Source organism: Plecotus auritus (assembly GCF_963455305.1).
Source record: "Plecotus auritus genome assembly, chromosome: 9".
NCBI classification, from domain to species: Eukaryota; Metazoa; Chordata; class Mammalia; order Chiroptera; family Vespertilionidae; genus Plecotus; species Plecotus auritus.
The window spans coordinates 46,352,910-46,375,869 of NC_137783.1; the positions used below are offsets into that span (position 1 = coordinate 46,352,910).

A 22,960-nucleotide genomic window follows, 5' to 3' on the forward strand; every position below is an offset into this window, starting at 1 on the left:
CAACTGAATCTAGAAAATTGAATGGGTGAATTGGCAGCAGTTATGCAATAATGAAGATTAACATGCAAATTTATGACGTAGATGAAATTAAATCAAAAGCAGTGTATTTTTCTTCCCTAACAGTACACACACACACACACACACACACACACACACACACACACGCCTCTAAAAAATAGCTTTGATGTGAGCTGAAAATGCCGAAGAGGTATTTCTAACCAACAAATGTCAAGGAGGCAAGTGAAAGATACTTTTGTTACTAAAGCAGAGCATTATCTATAATAAGTTTTTTAAAACCTGCAATAGTATATTACTGCCCTGTTTCTGTATCTATTATTTTAGGACTATTAAACTTGATGTATTGCTTTTGGTAAATTTCAAAGGGTCACAGAAAGAGGAAATCATTTAATTCAACATCCTTATTTTACAGATGAAGGAACTGAGATCCAGATAAGTTATGTGGTTTACTCATAGCTAATTAATTCAAAAATGTACAATCGATCTTAGAATTCCTGATTTCCAAAGAAATAACCTAAAGGGGAAAAATTTTAATAACCTTCTCAGCAAAATAAATGTAACAGGCACACTCCAAAAGGAGATGAAATGCCCAATTACAGAATGGTATAATAATATAATCCAATGTGAGATAAATATTAAAAATAATATTATTAAAATATTATTTCACAAACAGAAAGTTGGCACAAAGATATAAAAAAGTTGAAAAAATAAGGATGACTCTAAAAACTATGAAACGATACTTAATCTCACTCATAATAAGATATTATAAATTAAAACTATGAGATACTGCCTTCCACTCATCAAGCTGGCAAAAATCCTAAAGTTTGAAAACATACTTGTTGGCAATGCTGCAGAAATGCCACTGCTGAGGAATGTGTAAATTGGTACACTCTATGGGGGATAAGTTGGCAACATCCACCAAAATCACCCATACAAACTGCATACATTGACCCAGCAATTCCACTTCTGATAAAATAGCCTGCTGATATACTTGCACACCTGTGAAATTATACACGCACCACAGTTATTCATTGCATCATGGTTTGTAACAGCAAAAAACTAAGAAAAAACCCAATTCCAATGTTCATCAAGAGAGGACTGGTTAAATGATAAATACATACAAGGCAATACCATGTAGCAATAGCATGTACAGATTTGAAAAGAATTTCAAGAGATACTATTATCTAAATATAGCAAGGTATGGAATAGCATATATAGTGTGCTACCCTATGTAAAAAGGAGAAATAAGAATGCATATTTGTATGTTCTTATTAAGTAACTGAGCTCTATCTGGGCTAAGAAGAGTTTTTTTTTTTATCCAATGTTTTGCTTTCTAATGACTTGAATAGATTATTCATTCATTTTATTACTGTAAAGAATGATTTAATCTAAAAAGCAACAAAGTTCTCAAAAATATCCCAGAAGTGTTTCATCTTCATACACTACTGGAAAACAAGATTACGTGTCATTCTGCCATCATATTTACCCTTCTGAAAACAGAAAAAAACAAACACAAAACACAAAAACCTTGACATTCTGAATGAATTATAATGGTAATCATGTCAAAAATCCATACGAAAAATTACAGTATGCCCAATTAAACTGCAGTTTAGTGACCTAATTATGTTAGTGTTTCACAACATAGATGAATATACTTTTTTCTTAATCTATTTTACCAAGGCTACAAGCTAGAACAACTTATTAAGTACATAGTAGGCAGTAATACAAACATAAACAAGTGTATTTATTTCATGATATTTGCAATGCTTTTTTTGCAAAGGATGTGAGTTGTCTCCCAAATGTGTGCAATGTATGAAAACAACAGTTTCCAGAACATAGGAGAATAGAAAAAAATGAGCACCTGCTATTGCTGTATTTAAGATATATGGACTTCTGAGAGCAGGTTTAAGTAGCTGTAGATTAGCTGGCCAAGTTATTCCTTGTGCAGACTATAAGAATTATTATAATTAACACATTGGCATAATTCATATTCATAGTTGATAAACCCCATAGAGCTCACTAAACTGGGCTTAGGTACTAGTATTTGCCTGAAAGCTGAAACATGAGTACTGAGTCTAATACAATATACAAAGCCTAACACAATACTTTGGGTATTAAACACATTCAAATGTTTATTGATTTAAATAGTATATCATAAGTTGAATAATGCCAAATAATTATAAATAAATGACTATGTGATAGGTTATTACACTAGAAATAAATACAGTAAAGTTTCTCTCTTGGTTTTATCATTGTTTTGAAGTGTCTTAGCATGATAAATACTGTAGTATTCCTCAAATTGACTCTTCCTTAAGGCTCAAATGAAATTCCAACTCATCCGTATGAGTTAGATAAAGTCATCATCACTCTTAATTTCTTCCTCGGAATTCCTATAGAATTCGCATTCTGAGCCACTACTATGGTACTTTTTTTATTAAATCATTTTAATGTATACCTGTCAACTTGCCAAGGAGATTACAAATGAAAAAATAAGAAGTATGCTTTAGGCTTCTTAGTCTCCTCAGTGCCAATTAATGAATTTGAAATTATTACTAACAGCAATAACAAATATTACTGTTCAATTACACTAGAGCAGATACAAAAAAACTTAGGTTCTCTTTCTAGCTCCACTACTAGCCAACTATGTAACCAGTAAAAGCCTTACCTAAGACTATTCTGGCAGATACAAAGCAAAAGTGGTACATATGTCTAAGTCCTTTCTGGCTTTAAGAGTTCATTTCAGAAAAACAAAATGTAAAAGTATTTTGCATTTTTTGTTAGAAGAAAGTCATCCTGAATTCTTATAATGAGATAGCATGCTACATTAGCCTCACTAGTTTAAGCAAATTGCACATAATCCAAAATGTACAACTGCCATTATTTCATTCAAGTCATTAATTAGCTATTTATTGAGCAAGGTATTGTGAGGACACTGCAAGAGGCACAAATATGAGCAAGACACAGACCTACAAACACCTTATAATTTGATTGTGAACACAAAACAACTATTCAAATAACAATACGGCAAGGCGGGTGAAAAGATAAGAACTGTTACAAGAACATATTAACAGGAATTCAAAGAAAGGAACTATTACATTAGGTTAGAAAGTTGGAAAGGGCTCAAGAAAAACACCAAGGAAGATTTACTTAGGATAGGAAAAAGCTAAGCATTCTTCACAAACGAGTTTGGCTGAACACATTATCTTAGAAGAGTTTGTCATTTTTTTGTTTGTCATTTTTTCTGAGGAATGAAGCTACTGGAAGTATCTTAAGCTTTAATTATGCCAAATAATTTTTAAAACACCCTATACATTTCTTTTAGATGAAATTAATCAGATTGGAAGTTCTGCATTGAAGACACCAGGATGACTGCCAAAATACAGCAAAGATTAATGTTCACATCCAGAAAAGATGCATTTTCATACTTCAAAGTGACATTACTGATGGAACAAATGAGGAAAACTCACACTTTAGCTAACTCTGTTCAGAACTTTTTAAAATAATCTGGGCAAGAATGTAAAGTAAATTTAAGTCATATAAGTCTTTAACAGTAAAAGAACAATTACTGTAGGAACAAGAATCATCTCATAGAAATGTTGGGCTTGACACAGAACTTTTGTACATATTTGTGCTAAATGAATAGGCTATGGAAATGTCAATATCCTATAGGACTCAACTTTCTGATACCTCCATGGTTCAACTTCTCAAAACACACACACACATACACACACACACACACACCCCATAGAGCCTTTTTACTGCAATAATAAAACCTGAAACTTATGGCTGGTGAAGGAAGAAATGAAGAATGGCAATTTCCTTTCCCGAATACTGCACTGAAAAACAAAGTGAGGAGAAGGAGCAGGGGAAAAATCAACTAAAGAAACAGTCTATTTAAAACAAAAAACAAAAAACCAACTACCCAGGAAACTACAGAGACAATGATGACTAATATAAATTTTCTAAAACCTCTAGGATGAGTTAATGCGTTGAGATCAGCAATTTCACTTCTGGGGATTTATCCAAAAGAAACAAAATCACTATCTCAAAGAGATATTGGCTCCTGCATTTTCACTGCAGCATTATTTACAACTAGAGGCCGATGCATGAAAATTCGTGCAAGAGTAGAACTTCCTTTCCCTGGCTGCCGGCACTGGCTTCTCTCCGGTACCTGGGACCCAGGCTTCTCTCCTCTGGCCGCCGGCAGGCACCTGGGACTGGGCTGGCTTCCCTTGGGCCGCCTGCAGACACCCGGGACCCCAGCTAACTTCCCCCCGGCCCGGCTTCATTAGGAAGGATGTCCAGAATGATGTCCAGAAGACATCCAGTCTAATTAGCATATTACCCTTTTATTATTATAGAAGATAATCAAGTCATGTCAATAACCTACATGTCTATCAATAGATGAATGGATAAGAAAATGTGGTATATTTTTATTGGTAGATACAATGAAATGTTATTTGGCCATAAAAAAAAGGGGATCTTGTCATTTGCAACAACATGGATGGGCATTGAGGTCTTTATGCTAACTGAATTAAGTCACACAGAGAGACAAATATCATAAAGTATAAGATTCACTTCTATGTAAAATCAAAAAAAAGAAGAAAAAAAAAGAAAGCTCAAGAAAACAGATTGGTAGTTGCCAGAGGTGGGAGATGAGGTGTGGGCAAATAGGTGAAGGTGACCAAAAGGTGCAAATTTTCAGTCTTAAAATAAGCAAGTCCTGGGGCTGTAATGTGCAACATATACCTAATAAAAGAGTAACATGCTAATTGACAGGACCTTCGTGACGTCCACCAGCCAATCAGGAGTGAGTATGCAAATTAATCCAACAAAGATGGTGGGTTAATTTGCATGCATGGCTGCTCCTAGCCTCTGAGCAGCGTAGGAAGGCGGAAAGGTGGCTCCGGCCAGAGCGAAGGCAGTGCCAGCAGCCAGGGAAAGGAAGGCCCATTCTGGCATGAATCTTTGTGCATCGGGCTTCTAGTAGTTAATAACACTATATTGTATATTTGAAAGTTGCTAAGAGAGTCGACCTTCTTTTCTTTTTAATCCTCATGTGAGGATATTTTTCCATTGATTTTTAGAGAGAGTGGAAGGGAAGGAGACACAGAGAGAGAAATATTGATGTGAGAGTCACACAAATTGGTTGCCTCCTGCATGCACCCCCACCAGGGCTGGTATTGAGCCTGCAACTCAGGTACATGTCCTTAACCAGAATCAAACTCGGAACCCTTCAGTTCACCGGCCAATGCCCTATCCACTGAGTAAATCCAGCGAGGGCAAGAGAGTCAATCCAAAAAGTTCTCATCACAAGAAAAAAGTTAGTAACTATGTGTGCTGATGGATGTTAACTACACTTACTGTGATCATTTTGCAATACATACAAATATCAAATCATTATGCTGTGCACCTAAAATGAATATAATGTTATGTCAATTATATCTAAATTTTAAAAAGAATTTACTTTAAAAATGATAATGAGTACACTATCACAGTGGTCGGCAAACTCATTAGTCAACAGAGCCAAATATCAACAGTACAACGATTGAAATTTCTTTTGAGAGCCAAATTTTTTAAACTTAAACTTCTTCTAACGCCACTTCTTCAAAACAGACTCACCCAGGCTGTGGTATTTTGTGGAAGAGCCACACTGAAGGGCCAAAGAGCCGCATGTGGCTCGTGAGCCGCAGTTTGCCGACCACGGCCTTAGGATATAGTGTGTACCTTACAGGAAATTTCAATCAAAACACAGTAATACACTTGGACGGTTTGGCTCAATTGGATAGAGCATCAGCCTGTGGACTGAAGAGTCCCAGGTTTGATTCCCATCAAGGGCACATGCCCAGGTTGTGATTGAGCAAGGGCACATGCTCAATCCTCAGTAGGGAGCATGCAAGAGGCAGCCGATCAATGATCCTCTGTCATCATTGATGTTTCTCTCTCTCTTTCCCTCTCCCTTCCTCTCTGAAATGAATAAAAATACATATTTAAAAACAAAGAAAATCACACACAGTAATAATGCCATTAATGAAGTACTCAATTTAGAATCTGGAACATTCTTTCATCAAAGGAGGAGTGATATTCAGTCTGAGTGTGTCTCAAGATCATCTCTTATTTGCTCTGCTTGTATTTTCTATTCAGTAGCTGGGTTAATGCTTTGAACATTAATACTTTTCATTACTGTAGATTATATGCTGTTTGGAACTCAGTTTCCACTTGTTATTCTTGCTTGCGTTTTCTATCTACTGCTTCTTTCTCATGTTGGACTTTCAGCACATTCCTTCCCCAAGCAGTCTGAAAGTTTCTTCCACCTTTTCTCTTCTCCCCTTTTTTATTTATTTATTTTATTTTTTATTTTATTTATTTGTATTAATTTCTTTATTGATTAAGGTATCACATATTTGTCCTCATCCCCCCATTCCCATCCCAAACCCCTCCCACGCATGCCCCCACCCCCCTGTTGTCCGTGACCACTGGTTAGGCTTATATGCATGCATATAAGTCCTTTGGTTGGTCTTTCTCCCTTACCCCCACCCTCCCCTACCTTCCCTCTGAGGTTTGACAGTCTCATCGATGCTTCCCTGTCTCCGGGTCTGTTTTTGTTCATCAGTTTATGTTGTTCATTATTTCCCCTAGATGAGTGAGATCATGTGATACTAGAAATACACTTATAAGAACCGAAAATGAGACAAGCACTAATGGTTATGCTGGGAGGCAAATGAATCAGTCTGTAGTGAGTTTCTTTCTGGGCCAACAGTTCTTTTGAGTCCCAATTTCAATGTCAAATAGTTCCTTATGTGTACATGTCAGCGATGATATTTCAGTTCTGGATGGTGGGCAAATGGTGGTAATGCAGGTCCGACCCTCTCTGGTTTGGTCCTGGGCAACCTGCCACAATGCACAGCTGCTGACTGCTAGTATGGTGAGGCGTTGTCAGCATCTTCCATCTCTGGACTGTTTCTCTTCTGTCTTCATGGCTGCAACAGTCCTGTCAATTCCTCTCTGTTGCAGGAATCCACATGGTCTTGGAGTTGTTTTCTGAAAATATGCAAACATATTCTCGACCAAAAGTTAATAAAGGAATCTTTTCTATAAATTTGACTTGGGATCCTTTTTCATTTTTTGCCCAAACGATTTTCCTTTGGCTTGTTTAGACACCATGTGTGTTTTTCATGGGTGTCTTGCTGTTAGCACTACAAATGAAAGTTAATTTTCTAAAGTAAAAATTTTCTAGATGTAATTTACTTACAGGATATTTTTCCTTACATGATATTCTTCTACTATCCCCCCTTTTTTGATTTAAATATTAGGAGGCTTTTGGAAATTTTATAATGTAGTCTTGATAGCTTTTAAATTTTAATTTTTTGCACTAAAATATGACTGCTTTAGGTTCATTACATGTTATGCAATTTTACCATGAGATGAACTACCAATAAAAATTTTAGTTAACACTTTAGGAACAGCTTTTTGTCCAGTACCATTAATTTTTCTAGAATATTCGCTTATTTCACTTAGCCAATTTAAATTAGTCTGAGAACTTGACTACTATTTTACAGTCAAATTTAATACTCTAACAACAATCTTATTTTACCCTGTAAATATTAGTGGAAAGGATTATTTGCCTTCTTGAGTAGGCCCTGAGCATTCCTGGTGCTGGGTTGGATTTAGATATCAAAAACCCACTTCCCCATACCATGGGTACAAGACAACTCAAACAAGTCTTGTTGCAGTGAGAGGGCAGCTGCTGTCGGCCGTCTCTGTCTGTTATCTGGGTCCCGATTTGTGCTGGGCATGGGAAGCGAAGCAGCCATGGGGGCAGGAGACCTCCCTCAGAAGGGGTGAGGGTTCAGGCCCCAGCAAAGTTGGGGGGGTGAGGGTCTGTGCCCCGCCTCTGTTGACCCCAAGTTCTCTCCTGATGGCCAGTCTGCAACTGTGCCTGTCTTAGGTTGTTCCTTCCCTGAGGAATCTTACCCGTCTCTGGCTAACCAGCCATCCTCCGGGGCCAAGCAGGGTGATGTGATGTTCAGTTCTGTCTCCTTGGTAGCCTATGCCCCCGTGGCCTCCACGCCCAGCACCTGCCTTGGGATTTCCTAACCTGCTGGCAGGGCCCCGGCAATAATTACATATTTTGGGGAACCCAGGTTTCTTCTCCAGGGAGGGCCCAGCTCACCCCACTGGGCGAGAGACAGATCCATGGTACCAGCCACCACGAGGCTTCAACCTCAGCATGAACAGAAAGCACAGGCAACAGCTGTGGGCAATTGGATTGTGAGAAGAGGGTCCCTTTTGGCCAAAAGGGCAAGAGGGGCCAATATAGAATGCTCAGGTGCCTTCCCAGGGGGCCCTCTACACAGTGGAAGGGATTAAATCCTTTCATGTCCTTTTTAAATTGCTGCCAGACATTCAAAGAATTAGTTTGTAAGTTTGTTTGGGATAATTGTACATTATGCTGTTGTAATTCTAAAATATCAAGAGATGTGTTACCTTTGTCTCCAAGCACCAAAAAGATGATTTTTTATTGATTCCCAAGGGTGCGAGGTACTATTATAGGTAATGGGGGTAGTACAAATCTGGGAAAAATTATAATGACATTGTAGAATAATATCATGTAAGGATATTTTTTGCTCTAGGCCATGGCAATTACATTTCAAACTGGTTGTCAATTTCTTTTTCTATAGATAAGGTCTTAGTTACATTTTCTGCACCTCTCCCAGGAGCAAGTAGTGATAGTCCCTTCCTTTGGTGTCCACGCAAGCCAGAAACCTCTCTTTAATTTTACACACAAAGGAGCAGTGGTTTGATTTTGTGTCATACAAAAGGGAAGCTGGGTGGCGACCCCTGTGTAATTATACTTCCTTGCCCCACCCATGGTCCTCCTGGATGACCAAGGTGCTTGGAATTATTGGTGACTACATTAGGCAGGGGATCAGCCCAGGTAAGGGTTCTTACCCATGAAGGGTCAGGAACATAAGTCCAAAATACTTCCCCATTTTCCCCAGGTAATATTACCGTACAGCTGATGACTGCTAGCATGGCAAGAAAGACGTTCTCAGGCATTATTGGGGTTCTGGTTACCTCACAATTTCTTTTCTATTTATTTTTTTATTTTTTTATGTTTATTATTTTTCTAATTTTTTTTTTACATATGTGTCCTTATTACCCCATTACCCCCCACCCCACGCTCATGCCCCACCCCCCTGTTGTCGGCATCCATTGATTAGGCTCATATGCATGCACACAAGTCTCTTGGTTGATCTCTCCCCCTTACTCCCAACGACCCCCTCCTTCCCTGAGGTTTGAGGTTCTGATCGACGTTTCTCAGTCTCTGGATCTGTTCTTGTTCATCAGTCTATGCCGTTCATTATTTTCCACAAATGAGTGAGATCATGTGATATTTATCTTTCTCTGCCTGGCTTATTTCACTTACAATCCATGTTGTTGCAAATGGCAGGAACTCCTTCTTTTTTACCGCAGCGTAGTATTCCATTGTGTAGATGTACCACAATTTTTTAATCCAGTCATATGCTGAAGGACACTTAGGCTGTTTCCAAATCTTAGCTATGGTGAATTGTGCTGCTATGAACATAGGGGTGCATATATCCTTTCTGATTCGTGTTTCTAGTTTCTTGGGATATATTCCTAGAAGTGGGATTACTGGGTCAAATGGGAGTTCCATTTTTACTTTTTGAGGAAACTCCATACTGTTCTCCACAGTGGCTGCACCAGTCTGCATTCCCACCAGCAGTGCACCAGGGTTCCTTTTTCTCCGCATCCTAGCCAACACTTGTCGTTTGTTGATTTGTTGATGATAACCATTCTGACAGGTGTAAAATGGTACCGCACTGTTGTTTTGATTTGCATCTCTCTGATTATTAGTGACTTTGAGCAGATTTTCATATGTCTATGGGCCTTCCTTCTGTCTTCTTTCGAAAAGTGTCTATTTAGATCAGTTGCCCATTATTTGATTGGGTTATCTTCTTTTTGTTAAGTTGTATGAGTTCTCAGTAAATATTGGAGATTAAACTCTTATCGTTGATATCATTGGCAAATATGTTCTCCCATGCAGTGGGCTTTCTTGTTGTTTTATTGATGGTTTCCTTTGCTGTGCAAAAGCTTTTTATTTTGATGTAGTCCCATTTGTTTATTTTCTCTTTACTTTCCATGGCCCTAGGAGCAGTATCAGTGAAGAAGTTCCTTTGGCATATGTCTGAGATTTTTCTGCCTGTGCATTCCTCTAGTATTTTTATGGTTTCCTGTCTTATGTTTAAGTCCTTTATCCTTTTTGAGTTATTTTTTTTGTATGGTGAAAGTTGGTGATCAAGTTTTATTTTTTTGCATGTATCTGTCCAATTTTCCCAACACCATTTGTTGAAGAGACTGTCTTGACTCCATTGTATGTTCATGCCTCCTTTGTCAAATATTAATTGGGCATAGTGGTTTGGGTCGATTTCTGGGTTCTCTATTCTATTCCATTGATCTATATGTCTGTTCTTGTGCCAGTACCAGGCTGTTTTGAGAACAGTGGCTTTGTAATACAGGTTGATATCTGGTATTGAGATCCCCCCTACTTTGTTCTTCTTTCTCAGGATTGCTGCAGCTATTCGGGGTCTTTTTTTATTCCAGATGAATTTTTTGAAGGTTTTTTTCTAGGTCTATGAAATATGCCATTGGTATTTTATTTTATTTTATTTTTGTTTGTTTTTTAAATAAATCTTTATTGTTCAGATTATTACAGGTGTTCCTCTTTTTTCCCCCCATAGCTCCCCTCCACCTGATTCCCCACCCCACCCCATGCCCTTACCCCCCGCCACTGTCTTCATCCATAGGTGTAAGCTTTTTGTCCAGTCTCTTCCCACACCCCTCACACACCCTCCCCCCTGAGAATTTTCAGTCCACTCCCTTTCTATGTCCCTGATTCTATTATATTCACCAGTTCATTCTGTTCTACAGATTTTTTATTCACTTGATTTTTAGATTCACTTGTTGGTAGGTATGTATTTGATGTCATTTTGTTGTTCATAATTTTTACCTTTACCTTTTTCTTCTTCCTCCGCTTCTTAAAGAACACCCTTCAGCAGTTCATGTAATCCTGGTTTGGTGGTGATGAACTCCTTTAGCTTTTTCTTGTCTGTGAAGCTCTTTATCTGACCTTCAACTCTGAATGATAGCTTTGCTGGGTAGAGTAATCTTGGTTGTAGGTTCTTGCTGTTCATCACTTTGAATATTTCTTCCCACTCCCTTCTGGCCTGCATAGTATCTGCTGAGAAATCAGCTGACAGTCGTATGGGTGCTCCCTTGTAGTTAACTAACCGTTTTTCTCTTGCTGCTTTCAAGATTCTCTCTTTGTCTTTTGCCCTTGGCATTTTAATTATGATGTGTCTTGGTGTGGTCCTCTTTGGATTCCTCTTGTATGGGGTTCTGTGTGCTTCCTGAGCTTGTAAGTCTATTTCTTTCACCAGGTAAGGAAAGTTTTCTGTCATTATTTCTTCTAATAGGTTTTCAATATTTTGCTCTTTGTCTTCGTCTGGCACCCCAAAAATTCGGATGTTGGTATGCTTAAAGTTGTCCCAGAGGTTCCTTACACTATCTTCATATTTTTGGATTTTTTCTTTGTGTTTTTCTGGTTGGGTGTTTTTTGTTTCCTCATATTTCAGATCTTTGGTTTGATTCTTGGGGTACGTTGATCTACAGTTGAGTTTCTGTATATTCTTTATTTCAGACAGTGTATGCTTAATTTCTGACTGGTCCTTTTCCATTTTTTTGGCATTCTGATTAAGGTCCTTGAAGGTCTCACTAAGCTCCTCGGAGGTCTCATCAAGTTTCTCGGCGGTTTTTAGAAGATTCTTGAGTAACCTTATAAATGTGGTTCTGAACTCTATGTCGTCCATTAGTTTACTTTCCTCCATTTCTCTCCTTCGTGACATGTTTCTTTGTCTCCGCATTTTGCTGCTTCCTTGTGTTGATGAGTGGCTTTGTGTGGTAGGTGACCTATAGGGGCCAGTAGCTCAGCCTCCCCAATCACCTGAGGTGGACGCTCTTGGTACACCCCTTTGTGGGCTGAGTGCAAAGTCTTGGTGTAGTTAAGCCTTGATTGCTGTTGGTACACTGGGAGGAATTGACCTCCAGGCCAATTGGCTGTGAGGACCCGCTGTGTCTATAATGGAAGAACTGCTGCGCTGGAGACACGCTTATGGTGTAGGACTTGTTTCAGTGGGGCTTTGGTGTTCACTGAGTCTGCCTCTTGAATGTGTCACTTATGGATGTGAGGAGTTGAAATCTGGTGTCTCACACTGACCACTAGGTACACTGGCTTCTGGATCTCCAATGGGGTGCAGGTCAGCTACTGTCTGAGGCCACCCAGCAGGAGCTACAGCAAGAACTACAGTTTTCTCTTCTTTGCTTGGGGTTTGGAGGTTTTGGAGTTGTCTGACCCAGGCTGCAAGTTTGCTAGGTTAAGCTGCAATAGGGCAGGCCATTCATATGCTAAAGCCGCTGCTTGGAGCTTGGGTGGGTTCATAGATTGTGCAGGGCGGGGTCTCAGGGTGTTACTAGGCTAGGGCGTGGCAAACAGCGATGGCTGCCAGTAAGCCGGCTCTGCGGCTCTGCGTCTCCGACCGTGTCCCCGCGTCCCGCGCCCCAGCACAATAAACAATTGTTCCTGCGCGCAGCCCTGTAAGCAAGCCTCCCTCACTTTCCGACCCCACGGCAGACAGTCCAGCTTCTCCCCGTAGGAGTTTGGGTCCCCCGCGTCTCCCCAGAAACTGGAGTTCGGACTAATCGGGAGCTTGTTTCCCTTCGGGTTGAAAACAGCAGCGCTCCCAGTCACCTGTCGCCAGCCCGATTCGCGCGTCTCCGTATCGCGCGTCTCCGTACCTCAGCTTTTCAGCGCTTGTGCACCCCTCAATGCTGTTTGCTCTTTCCTTCTAGTTGTAGAACTTCCACTCAGCCAGCTTTCCCGTGGTTCTGGGTGATAGACGTTTTGTCTTTTACTTGTAGTTTTGAAATTGTTGTGCGAGGCAGTTTAGGTGTTTACCTACGCCGCCATCTTGGATCTCCCTGCCGTTGGTATTTTAATGGGAAGTGCATTGAATTTATAGATTGCTTTGGGTAGTATGGACATTTTGATGATGTTGATTCTACCAATCCATGAACATGGAATGTTCTTCTATCTGTTTATGTCTTTATCTCTTTTTTCAGTGTCATGTAGTTTTCCACATATAGGTCTTTTACCTCCTTAGTTAAGTTTATTCCTAGGTATCTTAATTTTCTTGGTACGATGGTAAATGGGATTGGTTTTTTAGTCTCTCTTTCTGTATGTTCATTATTGGTGTATAGCAATGCCATAGACTTCTTTGCGTTAATTTTGTATCCTGCTACCTTGCAGAATTCATTTATTAAGTCTAATAATTTTTTGATGGAGTCTTTAGGGTTTTCTCTGTATAGTATCATGTCTTCTGTGAATAAGGACAGTTTTACTTCTTCTTTTCCAATTTGGATTCCTTTTATTTCTTCTTCTTGTCTATTCGAAATGGCTAGTACTTCCAGCACTATGTTGAACAGGAGTGGTGAGAGTGGGCATTCCTGTCTTGTTCCTGTTCTTAGGGGAAATGGTTTTAGTTTTAGCCCATTGAGTATGATGTTGGCTGTTGGTTTGTCATATATGGCTTTTATGATGTTGAGGTATGATCCTTCTATTCCCACCTTGCTGAGAGTTTTTATCAAGAAAGGGTGTTCGATTTTGTCAAATGCTTTTTCTGCATCAATTGATATGACTATATGATTTTTATCTCTCTCAATTTGTTTATGTGATGTATCATGATTATTGATTTGCGAATATTGTACCATCCTTGCATCCCTGGGATAAATCCTACTTAGTCATGGTGTATGATCTTTCTGATGTACTGCTGGATCTGATTTGCTAGGATTTTGTTGAGGATTTTGGCATCTATGTTCATGAGGGCTATTGGCCTGTAATTCTCTTTCATTGTGTTGTCTTTATCTGGTTTTGGTATTAGCATGATGCTGGCTTCATAGAAGGAGCTTGGAAGTGTTCCTTCCTCTTGAATTTTCTAGAATAGTCTGAGGAGGATAGGTTTTAGTTCTTCCTTGAATGTTTGGTAAAACTCCCATGGGAAGCTGTCTGGCCCCGGGCTTTTGTTTGCTGGAAGCTTTTTGATGACTGCTTCAAATTCTTCCTAGAAGAAATAGTTATCAGCCTATTGAGATTTTTAGAATCTTCCTAAGTTTTGGAAGGTTGTATTTTTCTAGGAATATGTCCATTTCCTCCAGGTTGTCTAGTTTGTTAAAATAGAGTTGTTCATAATATTTTTTAACAATCCTTTGTATTTCTGTGGGGTCTGTTGTAATTTCACCTCTTTCATTTCTGATTTTATTTGGGTCCTCTCTCTTTGCTTCTTGGTGAGCCTGGCTAGAAGTTAATCAATCTTGTTTATCCTTTCAAAGAACCAGCTCTTGGTTTCATTGATCTGTTGTATTGTTTTTTGGTCTCTATGTCATTCATTTCTGCTCTGATCTTTATTATTACCTTCCTTCTGCTCACTGTGGGCTTTTCTTGTTGCTCTCTTTCTAATTCTTTGAGTTGTTGAGTTAGATGATTTATAACCATTTTTTCTTGTTTTTTGAGGTAGGCCTGTAGAGCTATAAACTTCCCTCTCAGGACCGCTTTCATTGTGTCCCATAGGATTTGCAATGTTGTGTTTTTATTGTCATTAGTCTCCAGAATGTTTTTAATTTCTTCTTTGATCTCACTGATAACCCAATCATTGTTTAGTAGCATGCTATTCAGCTTCCACATGTTTGAATTTTTTGGAATGTTTTTATTGTAGTTTATTTCTAATATTATACTATTGTGGTCTGAGAAAATGCTTGATATGATTTCAATCTTTTTGAATTTGGGGAGACTTTGCTTGTGACCCAATATGTGGTCTATTTTTGAAAATGTCCCATGTGCACTTGAGAAGAACATATATTCCGTGCCTTTGGGGTGAAATGCTCTGAAGATGTCAATTAGGTCCATCTGAACTAGGGTGTCATTTAGAATTGCTGTTTCTTTGCTGATTTTTTGTCTCGAGGATTTATCCAGTGATGTCAGTGGTGTATTAAAGTCTCCTACTATGATGGTATTGTTGTCGATCTCTCCCTTGATATCTTCCAGGAGATTTTTTATGTATTTGGGTGCTCCTGCATTGGGTGCATATATATTTACCAGAGTTATATCTTCTTGTTGAATTGCTCCCTTTAGTATTATGTAGTGGCCTTCCTTATCTCTTATTATGGCCTTTACTTTGAGGTCTATTTTATCAGATATAAGTATCGCAACCCCAGCTTTTTTCTCATTTCCATTGGCCTGAAAATGTTTTTCCATCCCGTTGCTCTCAGTCTGTGTGAATCCTTTGGTCTGAGGTGGGTCTCTTGTAGACAGCAAATATATGGGTCATGTTTTCTTATCCATTCAGCTACCCTATGTCTTTTGAGTGGTGCATTTAATCCATTTACGTTTAATGTTATTATTCACAAGTACATGTTTGTTGTCATGTTTTTCCTTAGTGTTTGTGTTTCTTCTTGCCGTTCTCTTTCTTCTTTTTACAGCAGTCCCTTTAGCATTTCTTGCATTGCTGGCTTGGTAGTGATAAACTCTCTTAGCCCTTTTTTGTCTGTGAAGCTCCTGATTCCACCTTCAATTTTGAATGGTAGCCTTGCCGGGTGTAGTATTCTTGGATTCAGTTCCTTGCTTTGCATCACTTTGTATATTTCATTCCATTCCCTTCTGGCCTGGTGTGTTTCTGTTGAGTAATCAGTTGATATTCTGATAGGAGACCCCTTGTAACTTTCTGTCTCTCTCTGGCAGCCTTTAGGATTCTTACTTTGTCGTTGGTGTTTGCCAATCTAATTATGATGTGTCTTGGTGTCGGTCTTTTGGGGTTCAACTTGTTTGGGACTCTATGTAATTCTTGGACTTGCATAGCTTTTTTCTTGCCAATATCAAGGAAGTTTTCTGTCATTATTTCTTCAAACAGGTTTTCTATTCCTTGCTTCTCTTCCTCTCCTTCTGGTATCCCAATTAAGCGAATGTTGTTTCGTTTTGTGTTGTCCCAAAGCTCCCTTAGGCTCTCCTCTTGCTTTTTAAGTCTTCTTTCCAGTTGCTGCTGTGTTTCTGTGTTTTTTTCCTACCTTGTCTTCTAATTCGCTAATGCGGTCCTCAGCCTCTTCTAGTCTACTGTTTAGGCCTTCCATTGGGTTCTTTATTGCAGCTATGTCGTTTTGTTTTTTTGAAATAAATCTTTATTCAGATTATTACAATTATTTCTCCTTTTTCCCCCTATAGCTCCCCTCCACCCATTTCCCACCCCACCTTCTGCCCTTACCTCCCCCCCACTGTCCTCATCCATAGGTGTATGATTTTTGTCCAGTCTCTTCATAAACCCCCCATATCCCTTTCCCCCTAAGAATTATCAGTCCACTCCCTTTCTATGCCCCTGATTCTATTATATTCACCAGATTATTCAATTCCTCAGGTTTTTAATTCACTTGATTTTTAGGTTCACTTGTTGATAGATATGTATTTGTTGTTCATAATTTTTATCTTTACTTTTTTCCTCTTCCTCTTCTTAAACAATACCTTTCAGCATTTCATATAATACTGGTTTGGTGGTGATGAACTCCTTTAGCTTTTTCTTATCTGTGAAGCTCTTTATTTGCCCTTCAATTCTGAATGATAGCTTTGCTGGGTAGAGTAATCTTGGTTGTAGGTTCTTGCTATTCATCACATTGAAAATTTCTTGCCACTCCCGTCTGGCCTGCATAGTGTCTGTTGAGAAGTCAGCTGACAAGTCATATGGGTGCTCCCTTGTAGGTAACTAACTGTTTTTCTCTTGCTGCTTTTAATATTCTCTCTTTGTCTTTTGCTCTTGGCATTTTAATTATGATGTGTCTTGGTGTGGTCCTCTTTGGATTCCTTTTGTTTGGGGTTCTGTGCACTTCCTGGACTTGTAAGTCTATTTCTTTCACCAGGTGGGGGAAGTTTTCGGTCATTATTTCTTCAAATAGGTTTTCAGTATCTTGCTCTCTCTCTTCTTCTGGCACCCCCATAATTCTGATGTTGGTATGCTTGAAGTTGTCCCAGAGTCTTCTTACATTATCTTCAACTTTTTGGATTTTTTTTTTTTTTGCTTTTTGCTTTTTCAGTTGAGTGTTTTTTGCTTCTTTGTATTTCAATTCTTTGACTTGATTTTTGTGTTCCTCTTGTCTGTTTTGCGGTCTCTGTATAATATTTTTTATTTCAGTCAGTGTATGTTTAATTTCTAGTTGGTCCTTTTTCATATCTTCGAGGGTCTCATTATATTTATCGGCCTTTTCTAGGATATTCTTAAAAAGCCTTATAACCGTGGTTTTGAATTCTATATCCAGTCGTTTATTTTCCTCCATTTCTTTCGTTTGTGATCTGATTCTTTGATGCCGCATTTTCACTGCTTCCCTGAGTTGGTAAGGTAGATTTGTGTGCTAGGTTTCCAATATGGCCCAGTGGGTCTGCCTCCCCAGTTAACCTGAGGTGGACACTCTTGGTGCACCCCTTTGTGGACTGTGTGTACAGCCTTGTTGTAATTAAGTCTTTATTGCTGTTGGTATCACTGGGAAGAATTGACCTTCAGGCCAGTTGGCTGTAAGGATCAGCTGTGTCTATGCTGGGAGAAGTTCGGTGCTGGAGACAGCCTTATAGGATTAGACTTGCCAAATTGCAATAGCCTCTGTGTTCAGCTTGGATGGAGTGGAGTCTCAGTCTTGTCTTCCCGTCAGCCTTGCCCTTGCGCGCATGTGCGCGCCTTCAGAACTCTGCCTTCCCGGCTCCCGAGTCTCCGCCCGAGAGTCCAGACTCCCCCCACAAGAGCGTGGGTCCGCAGGGGCTCGCCTGGAACTGGGGTTCACTGCAGTCAGAACTGGGGCTCTGTGCAGTCAGGAGCCTCTGACTCCCTTCCACTAGGGAAAGCCTGTGGCAACCTCCGCAGCCTTTGTGCGCACTGGCACGCGCGCGCTTTCAGTCCTCTGCCTTCCCCAGCTCCCAAGTCTCTGCCCGAGAGTCCAGACTCCCCCCACAAGAGCGTGGGTCCCCAGGGGCTCGCCTTGAACTGGGTTTCACTGCAGTCAGAACTGGGGCTCAGTGCAGTCAGGAGCCTCTGACTCCCTTCCACTAGGGAAAGCCTGTGGCAACCTCCGCAGCCTTTGTGCGCACTGGCATGCGCGTGCTTTCAGTCCTCCGCCTTCCCCGGCTCCCGAGTCTCCGCCCGAGAGTCCAGACTCCCCCCACAAGAGAGTGGGTCCCCAGGGGCTCGCCTGGAACAGGGGTTCACTGCAGTCAGAACTGGGGCTCAGTGTAGTCAGGAGCCTCTGACTCCCTTCCACTAGGGAAAGCCTGTGGCAACCTCCGCAGCCTTTGTGCGCAATGTCACGCGCGCGCCTTCAGACTTCTGCCTTTCCCAGCTCGAGTTTCCGCCCGAGAGTCCAGACTCCCCCCACTAGAGCGTGGGTCCCCAGGGGCTCGCCTGGAACTGGGGTTCACTGCAGTCAGAACTGGGGCTCAGTGCAGTCAGGAGCCTCTGACTCCCTTCCACTAGGGAAAGCCTGTGGCAACCTCCGCAGCCTTTGTGCGCACTGGCACGCGCGCGCTTTCAGTCCTCCGCCTTCCCCGGCTCCCGAGTCTCCGCCCGAGAGTCCAGACTCCCCCCACAAGAGCGTGGGTCCCCAGGGGCTCGCCCGGAACTGCGGTTCAGTGCAGTCAGAACTGGGGTTCAGTGCGGTCAGGGGCTTCCTTCCCCCTTCCGCCAGAGAAAGTCAGCCAGGCTCTCTGCCGCCATTCCTCTCTGCACGCACGAAGACCCTTTGCCGTACCTCCAATTCTCTGTGAGCTTTTCTCTTTCCTTCTAGTTGTAGAATTTTCACTCAGCCAGCTTTCCTGTGGTTCTGGATGGTGTCCGTTCTGTCTTTTAGTTGTAGTTTTGAAATAGTTGTGCGAGGCAGCAGTTTAGGTGTTTACCTATGCCGCCATCTTGGTTTCTCTCATCCGCAGCTATGTCGTTCTTCATCTCCTCTTGGTTTCTTTTCATGTTGGTGACATTCTCATTCAGCTCCTTATAGTTCTCATTGAGTTGTGTGTATTTGTCATTGATTTGTGTGTATTTGTCATCCATCCGTTTAAACATAACCATTACTCTGAATTCTATCTCTGATAAGCTGCTAGCCTCGAATTCATTTAACTCCCTTTCTGGTGGTTCCTCTTTTTCCTTTGGGGATTGCTTTTTTGTCTTCCCAGGTTTTCCTGTAATGTTTTAATTGTAGATTCAATTGCTTTGCTACCCAGGTTCTTTTGGGGATGGTGCTACTGGCGTAATCTCTCAGTTCTCCTGGGCTTGTTAATCTAGTGTAGCTCCCTACTTGAGCTATTTGGGTTTTCTTGATGTAGGCCTGCGAGCTTGAGAGGCACAACTGCGGTGTCTAGAAGTCAGCCACATGGAGGGGAATGTCGCAATTTTTGCTGTCTTACACCCTTAATTGAAATCATGTGTGCCCAGCAGTGACTCACAGTGGCACCCAGGAACCGTCTGTTGGGGTGATGGGGCTCAGGGGGCCTTCTCTCTGGAAAGGTGTGACTGTGTCGCCCAGAGTTCCGCAGTATTGGGGTGCGCAGACCCAGCTTTTGCTGTTTCACCTGTGGTGGATAGGCGCTTACTCCCAGTGGCGGCGCACAGGAGCACCCACGGTACGTTTGCCAGCGAGGCACACTGAAGGACTCTGAAGGTCCCTGGCAGTGTAGCTGCGCAATTGAGGTGCCTGTGGGCTGGTATCCAGGATGAGTGAATTAAAAACTTCTGCTGGGGGGGAGTGTGCCTCCGCTTGTTCAAGATCACACCCAGGGAGAGCTCACAGTGGCTCCCACTAGTGCCCCGTGGGTAGATGGGCTCAGGGTGCCTGCCTGTTGGAACTTCGCCTCTGTGGAGGTGTGCTTGCCAGGCACAGAGTTCTGATGCACTCTGAGGGGTCCTGGCACCGTGGTTGAGCTGCTGGGGTGAATGTGGGCAGTTATCCAGGAAGAGGGAATTCAGAATTTCTACTGAGGGGCTGCATACCCTTGTCTGTGCAGAATCACACACTCGGGGGCTCTCAGCGGCTCCCAAGCACTGCCTAAACAGTGGAGTGCCCTGCGCAGCTGGAAACATGCGAATCCAGATACTCGCGAATCCAGAGTTTTGCCGCTGGGGAGGGGGAGGTTACACTTACTGCTGCCGAGCAGTACTCCTTTGGAAGTGGAGGTCCCAGCGTCCGCGGGTCTGCAGCTGGGATAGCAGGATTTTGGCTGGAGTGGCTGCTGGGTCGCGGGGCAGTTTCAAGGCCTCTCTGTGTGGTGGTGCTGATGAGTTCCTAAAAAAGGCCGTTCTCCCCTTCAAGATGGCGTGGGCTCCGTGCTGGCGTCCTTCCATCCGGGGAATGCCCGCAGCGGTGGTAGTCTCTCCTTGTCAAGGAGAGCCTGTCTGCCAGCCCCTGCTGCTCCTGCGAGATTTAACTTTCCATCACTCACTCACACACACACCACACACATCCACACACTCTCCTTTCATACCCTCACTCACTCACTTCCTCTCCCTCACCTCCGTCCTGCCAGCCGTCATCTTTTTTCCCCCTCTCTTCTCCCCTTCTTGATCATTTCCTTCCTCTTCAGAATCAGAGGTTGATGTAACCCATTTTAGCTAAAGTTTTCACTTTTGATTCAACTTTTTCCTTCCCTTCTTTATTTGTCTGGCTCTTTCCTTCGCTAATCTTCCTTCGGCGCTCTTCATGCTTTTTAAGCTGCATTTTAGGTTGTTTTTCTTCTTGCCCCTTTTCTTACTTTTATCTTCTTCAGTCACTGTATCGCTCTCTGAAGGACAGGTCAGTTTTACCATTTTGGGTCTGCCCCTTGGTTTTGGAATCTTGACTTCTGTAGCAGCAGGTCGTCCTCTTTTAGGACTTAGATTAATATATGCTGTTGCTGCAGTCACTGCTCCTGCCTCCTTGGTTTCTATTGCGTCTCTGCCTTTCTCTTTGTTCCTCTTCTGGTAGATTTAGGAATGGTTATGTCAATTGCTTTACTCACATCCTCATTGCTGCTTTTTACTTCATGGTCATTATCATTCTTTGAAACACTAGTTTCTTTTTAAACTTCAAGATCAGATGACACATTTGATCCTTTAGCTGATGCCTGTTGACTTGAAAATTTCACTTTCAGATTGTTATCTTGAAGCATGGTGGTCCCTCCTTTGGAAAACTGCTGTTTGAACTACTCTGTTATTTTTAGATAATCTTTTTTAAAATATATTTCATTGATTTTTTACTGAGAGGAAGGGAGAGGGATAGAGTTACAAACATCGATGAGAGCGAAACATCGATCAGTTGCCTCCTGCACACGCCCTACTGGGGATGTGCCTGCAACCAAGGTACATGCCCTTGACCGGAATCGAACCTGGGACCCTTCAGTCCCCAGGCCGACGCTCTATCCACTGAGCCACACCGGCTAGGGCTAGATAGTCTTTTATTCTATAAAATATAACTTTGTTTTTTAGCTTGAATAATGGAGAAGATAAACTTAACTGTGTGACCTTGCAAGCTAGCCATCTAAAGGGTATGATACACCATATTAATTCCCATATTCTGCCAAGTGTTTCTTCATCCAAGGTTACAGGTGTTTGATTAGATATAATATGTACTCAAAGTTATAAGTTGTCTGTATATAAATTACAGGTGTTTGATTAGATATAATATGTTCAAGGTTACAAGCTGTCTTACACAAAGAACTAGAAGGATATAAAAAAGGAAATACTCCCTCCTGTGTTAGTTCAGAATTTGACAGAGGTAATCTGCTCTGAACCTGCGCACAATAAAGATGACTCCTAACTAATTGGGTCATTAGGCGTCTTGTCTAGCTCGCCAACTTGCGATACAACAATCCATCTCCCATAAACCTTCATTAAAAACTTTTATTTATCTGGTTTTACATACTTTTCCATATTTTCTGAATAAGGGAATATATCTTTTGGTCCTAAAAAAGCAGTCTCGTGAGTTCCAAAAAAGAAAATGGACAGTTTGTCTGTGGGAAGTATATAGCTCCATCATGAACTTCATATGCTTGAGCTGACCAAATGAAGATAACCTTTCATCTTGAAGATAAGGTCTCCAGTTTTGAAATTAAGAGTCATGTTTCTCGAGGGGTGATTCTAGGGGTTCAAAGTCCCAAAGGTCAAAACCCGGGGTTGCCTCTAGGCTCCCAGGCAGGCTGCTGGCCAGCTCTTTCTTAGAGAGGCTTTTTCTTTTAATGTTATTGAAAGTTTGAAAAATGAAAAGAAAATAAACCCATAATTTTACCAGCCTCATATATATTACACCTGTGATACATTATTAAAATTATTTCTGATAAAGTGTTCTAAAGATTTGTTATACAACAATGTGAATATATTTAACACTACTGAATTTAACATGATAAATATAATGTTCTGTGTGTTCCACCACAATAAAAAACAACAATTATAGAGAACCAAGATGGCAGCATAGGTAAGCACCTAAACTGCTGCCTCGCACAACTATTTCAAAACTACAACTAAAAGACAGAATGGACATCATCCAGAACCACAGGAAGGCTGGCTGAGTGGAAATTCTAAAACTAGAAGGAAAGAGAAAAGCTCACAGAGAATTGGAGGTACGGCAAAGGGCTGAGGTGCGGAGACGCGCGTGCGGGGCAGGGCTGACAGGAGGGGCGGCTGAGTGACTGGCTGACTTTCTCTGGCAGGAGGGGGAAGGAGGCCCCCAACTGCACTGAACCCCATTTCCGACTGCACTGAACCCCAGTTCCGGGCGCAGCCCCGTGGACCCAGGCTCATACAAGGGGAGTCTGGACTGT

General features: G+C 41.4%; 1 protein-coding gene and 1 pseudogene across 4 annotated transcripts in view; both read right to left on the reverse strand.

Moving 5' to 3' along the window:
- Positions 1–22,960, reverse strand: part of MICU1 (mitochondrial calcium uptake 1) — a 205,594-nt gene that overhangs the window by 157,960 nt on the left and 24,674 nt on the right. The gene's annotated exons all lie outside the window — the stretch shown is intronic.
- On the reverse strand, positions 6,241–22,262 carry LOC308234436 (PC4 and SFRS1-interacting protein-like; annotated as a pseudogene). The gene is made up of 3 exons: positions 22,008–22,262; positions 20,715–21,303; positions 6,241–6,342 (listed from the first exon to the last, which is right to left on the reverse strand). The product of its transcript is annotated as a PC4 and SFRS1-interacting protein-like (transcript).